Source organism: Gambusia affinis, linkage group LG12 (assembly GCF_019740435.1).
Source record: "Gambusia affinis linkage group LG12, SWU_Gaff_1.0, whole genome shotgun sequence".
Taxonomy (NCBI): domain Eukaryota; kingdom Metazoa; phylum Chordata; class Actinopteri; order Cyprinodontiformes; family Poeciliidae; genus Gambusia; species Gambusia affinis.
The window spans coordinates 15,273,218-15,278,475 of NC_057879.1; the positions used below are offsets into that span (position 1 = coordinate 15,273,218).

The 5,258-nt window shown below is 49.1% G+C and overlaps 1 long non-coding RNA gene across 1 annotated transcript; it reads right to left on the reverse strand.

The window, feature by feature from the left end:
- Positions 1-1,802: 1,802 nt before the first annotated feature.
- LOC122841565 lies at positions 1,803-4,927 on the reverse strand. Its single transcript, XR_006372403.1, has 2 exons — positions 4,626-4,927; positions 1,803-4,544 (listed from the first exon to the last, which is right to left on the reverse strand). It is a non-coding gene; the product is annotated as an uncharacterized LOC122841565 (long non-coding RNA).
- Positions 4,928-5,258: the final 331 nt, after the last annotated feature.

Genomic DNA, 5,258 nt, shown 5'->3' on the forward strand with positions numbered 1-5,258 from the left:
TAACATTATGGCAAACTCTGTGATGTGAAATGTTTTGCTGTTCAGAATTTAAAAAAATACATGCATATATTTTTTCATAGTTGTCCTGTGGAAGTTTTCTCATCTTGTGGTGTCTAATTCATCTATACTGTTCCTGACTTTTTTGATGTTAAACTCTGCAGTTAGAGTGCAAAGGGCTGAACCAAATGGTGAAATCACATTTATAAAAATATGTGACCCATATACAGTCAAGTTGAGTTCCCAACACTGCAGAGCTTCTGCTCAACCTGACTCCTCGCTCTGTCAGTCAAGTCCAAAGCCTTGTGGCTGAATTCACTAACAGCCAACAACAGAACTGAGAGTATTGAAGCAGTGAATTGAAAAAAAAAAAAGAGACATGGCACAGAGCCATATGTTTCTAACATGGTCTCTGTTGGCATTTGATACTAAAGTAATTCTGACACAAGTTTAGAGACAGTTCTCAGCCCTCAATTTCCCAGTTGTGGATTTCAGTCTATGTTAAGCGGATGTGGACTCTCATAGCACATATTTACCAAAAGTCAATTATGGCTGTATCTCAGATGTGGTAACACATCTCAAATGTGTTGTAATAAATTGTAATACATTTCCCTGTAATTTATTACAGCAAAATGTATTATATCCCTGTAATTTATTTACAAAAATATAAATTTTACTGACAAACAAATTTAGCAGATAGGAAAGTTGCAATGCTCGGTAATCGTATGTCAGATTTGTTGCATGGAGCAGGTTCAACACATTAGTAAAAGTCCTTACGAAGCAAGGCAACACACATATAATATTAGCAAGCTGCAAGGTAAAAATTAGGTTACAGAGCTTTGACTTTTACTCTTCTTTGAAAGATTTATAAAAAAAAAATTCTACAACAAATATGGCAGTTCAGCATTTTTGTCTTAATAGAATGTAAAAAGAAAGTTCTAATGTACTCTAAAAATAGAGGATAAGGTACCTTGCAAATTAATGATTATTTCTTGAACTTTTCAAATTTTGCCACATAACAACCTTGACTTTTGCAGTACTTTATCAAAACTTCATATGATAGATCAACTTAAAACTGTGAAGCAAAAGACGAAAGGGTTCATGTTTTTCAACATGTTTCACAAATATCAGAAAAGTGTGGTTTGCATATGTATTCATCACTCCTGGTTTGTAAGACCACCTTTAGCTTTGATTATGGACCCCTTGCAATGTAACGTCACTTGTGCAAGATCCCGCCCTCATCTCCCTGCTGAAGAACAAAAAGCTGCTCTGTGGCAATGACAACTGTTGTTTTTAGCTTTGAAATTCAATATAATACTTGATGTAATGCACTAAATCTTAATTCAATCTGGAGAGACTCACAAAGAGAAGAAAATAGCAGTTAAAAAGATTTAATGGTACAATTCTTTGGCGCTCGGACCCGGCAGAAGACCCCGAGCCGAGGATCGCCGTGAGCAGGCGGTCTGCTCGGCGAGCTCGGATAGTCTTCCCCCCGGGACCGAATCTGGTGGTGGAGCGGAGCCTGGAGATGGGAGAGCCCGGAGGATCCTAGAGTATGTCCCTCATGGTGAAGGTGGAGATGGGGAGGAGGTGGGGTGCAGCTGCTGACGAGCAGGAAGCCCGAGGGTAGCTTGAACTCTTGAAGGTGTCCTCGGACGACGATTGGCTGGAGCGGCGTGGAGCCTGCATCGGATTGGCTGAGGCCCGTGGTGATTAGATGATGTGTTGAAGCTGGTCGAGTCTCCCAGTTTGAATTTTCGCCTAAGCTCCATTTCAATCTGGAGAGACTCACAAAGAGAAGAAAATAGCAGTTAAAAAGATTTAATGGTACAATTCTTTGGCGCTCGGACCCGGCAGAAGACCCCGAGCCGAGGATCGCCGTGAGCAGGCGGTCTGCTCGGCGAGCTCGGATAGTCTTCCCCCCAAAAGAGGGAGCCGGGCCGAGGCCTGACTGACCTGCAGTCTGACGGGACTGATAGGCGATGGTTGAGGCCTGCAGTCTGACAGGACTGATAGGCGTTGGTTGAGGCCTGCAGTCTGACAGGACTGATAGGCGTTGGTTGAGGCCTGCAGTCTGACAGGACTGATAGGCGTTGGTTGAGGCCTGCAGTCTGACAGGACTGATAGGCGTTGGTTGAGGCCTGCAGTCTGACAGGACTGATAGGCGTTGGTTGAGGCCTGCAGTCTGACGGGACTGATAGGCGTTGGTTGAGGCCTGCAGTCTGACGGGACTGATAGGCGTTGGTTGAGGCCTGCAGTCTGACGGGACTGATAGGCGTTGGTTGAGGCCTGCAGTCTGACGGGACTGATAGGCGTTGGTTGAGGCCTGCAGTCTGACGGGACTGATAGGCGTAGGTCGGGGCCTGCAGTCTGACGAGACTGATAGGCGTCGGTCAGGGCCTGCAGTCGGACAAGACTGATAGGCGTCGGTCAGGGCCTGCAGCACGGCGAGACTGATAGGCGTCGGTCGGGACCTGCAATCTGCCAGACTGATAGGCGTCGGTCAGGGCCTGCAGTCGGACAAGACTGATAGGCGTCGGTCAGGCCTGCAGTCTGACAGGATTGATAGGTGTCGGTTAGCCTGCAGCCTGCCGAACTGATAGGCGCCAGTCAGGGCCTGCAGTCTGACGAGACTGATAGGCGTAGGTCGGGCCTGCAGCACGGCGAGACTGATAGGCGTCGGTCGGGACCTGCAATCTGCCAGACTGATAGGCGTCGGTCAGGGCCTGCAGTCGGACAAGACTGATAGGCGTCGGTCAGGCCTGCAGTCTGACAGGATTGATAGGTGTCGGTTAGGGCCTGCAGCCTGCCGAACTGATAGGCGTCAGTCAGGGCCTGCAGTCTGACGAGACTGATAGGCGTAGGTCAGGCCTGCAGCACGGCGAGACTGATAGGCGTCGGTCGGGGCCTGCAATCTGCCAGACTGATAGGCGTCGGTCAGGGCCTGCAGTCGGACAAGACTGATAGGCGTCGGTCAGGCCTGCAGTCTGACAGGATTGATAGGCGTCGGGTAGGGCCTGCAGTCTGCCGAACTGATAGGCGTCAGTCGTGGCCTGCAGTCTGGCGAGACTTGTTAGGCGCGAAGTGCGTTGGCGGGGGCCTGCAGTCTGATAGACTTGTTAGGCGCGAACCGCGTTGGCGGGGGCCTGCAGTCTGATAGACTTGTTAGGCACGACCGCTTGGTGACCTGTGGAGGATGGAATGGCTGCTGTCGAGCCGAGGGCTGAGGACCGATGGTCCGGCCGGATCTCCTAGGCAGAATGAGATGTTAGAAATGGCGAAACGCTCCACCACCATATATGACGAGATGCTCACCTGCAGAAATGGAACTTTGAGCTTCGAGTATGGTTGAGAGATCCGGTCTGATGTAAGACTAGAAGGCTGAGGAGGACCAGCGACAGAGCTGAAGGAGGGAAGCTGTGGGGACGCCTTGAACGGCGGCAGAAGTTGCGGCGCCTATTCTAAAAGAATGGCCCGAAAAGTGACTAGGTGGAAGACCGCAAGCTGTTAACGCGAGTCTGAAGTGGTGAGTGAACCAGTTAGCAGTCCAGGTGAAGCATTCAGGTGTGAGAAACAGAGATTTGGATCCGTGGCAGAGTTGATGTCTTTGCATGTGAATCTGAGCATGGTGTGAAAAGCGCAGAACGGACCGTCCATGCGTGCAATAGCACGCAAACCTTTTGTTTTGTTGTGTTTGATGTAAAGGATTGTAGTGGTCCGCAAAGAATTTTTAGATCAGATATAGATAGATCTCATGACGAACTGAATACTTTCAATGCAGACATGAACTCACTCAGCCCAAGAAATCCATGGAAGGCTAGGATGCAAGCGCACGGAGGAGCGCTTAGGTGTAGTAGGAGAAAACTCCGGAACGGAGCGCAGTGATGAGACGCCTAGGTAATGGGAGTGATCGGTCTCCGCTATCGGAAATAGAGGAGCTATGCCTAGCAATCCCTTTGGAAAGAAGCTTCGCAGCAGAGTTCGAGAAGAGGCTAGGTGATTAACTGGGTTTCTGTAGCTTCATGTGAAAACTGATGCCCGCGAGCGGACTGCGGATGGAGGATAGCATAATCAGTGTGATAAAAGCGAGGACTATGGATATATTATCAGGGGGGATAATTGATAGCAGCGCGACACGGTGAAGGTTTGCCAGGCGTGAGTATGTGAAGAAGTGGAAGTGTAGATGGGGCGAAGACCAACTTTATGTAGTGGCGTGATGAACGCGAGAGGGAGTGGAGAGAGCCATTTATTAAGCATCAAATCTTCGAAGGCTGGCGTTAGCTCGGGTTGAGCGTCGGTAGCACGGCATGAACAGCGAAACCTGAAATTTAGAACGGGACGGAGGGTCGGCGATAGCATTGTATGACCGGACACGTGCTGAGCTGAGATGATGAATGTTGTTGACAGCTTGCCAAGTGCAGCGGCGATTGAAAGGCATAATGGAGCTAACGGATGGGCGGCCTTTATTAATGCTTGGATTATGGCAATATTATCGCAGCGCGCTAATAAACGCATTCTGCTCCAAAGACGGCCCCAGAGGCAGGAAGCTATGGCAAAGGGAAATATTTCATAAAATGAAGAGGATTCAGACTGAGGAAATTAGGATGGCCACTCCGGCAACCATTTACCTTTTAAAGCCCCCAAAACTAGAGGGCGGGGCGGCGTCCGTGAAGACTGAAGTGAGTCGGTCGAGAGAATGTCGCGTGGTGGGGTGTGCGGTCTGTGAGACTTGATGGCCGTAAGCTTTGTTGTCTCCCCACGACTAACAGCCCTGCGCCTGATTACTCTTCTGCAAGGAACACATCCTACCTTCACACATACAACATGACACAACGCAGAGCCCGTAGGGTGTCTCCACCAGCTGCAGGTTTGAAGAGGGAAAGCCTGGGTTACGTTTGCAACCGACAGGGAGGGACAACCGATAACAGTTTTAGGTACATGCCAGGGAAGTTAGATCATGTAAGCTTTATCGCAGGCGATGTGTGTTGCCACAAGGTTAATATCGCTGATTTCCCTCGTGTGTTTGAGGAGGAAAAACACAACTTCCACAGCGCTCCGATGTAAAGATGTAAAACAAAAAGATTTATTCCACTGTATCTTGTGTTATCCTTTCATAAGCAGTCAAATCTTAAATAATCCCCACAAAACCAACTACGGTTGAAAACCCGTGGCTCTGTCGATTCTCGCTTGCAGCGACCTCGCCTTTTCCCCTTTCTCTTCCCTTCCGTTAACACCAGGCACCTCGCCTCTTTTGCATAAAT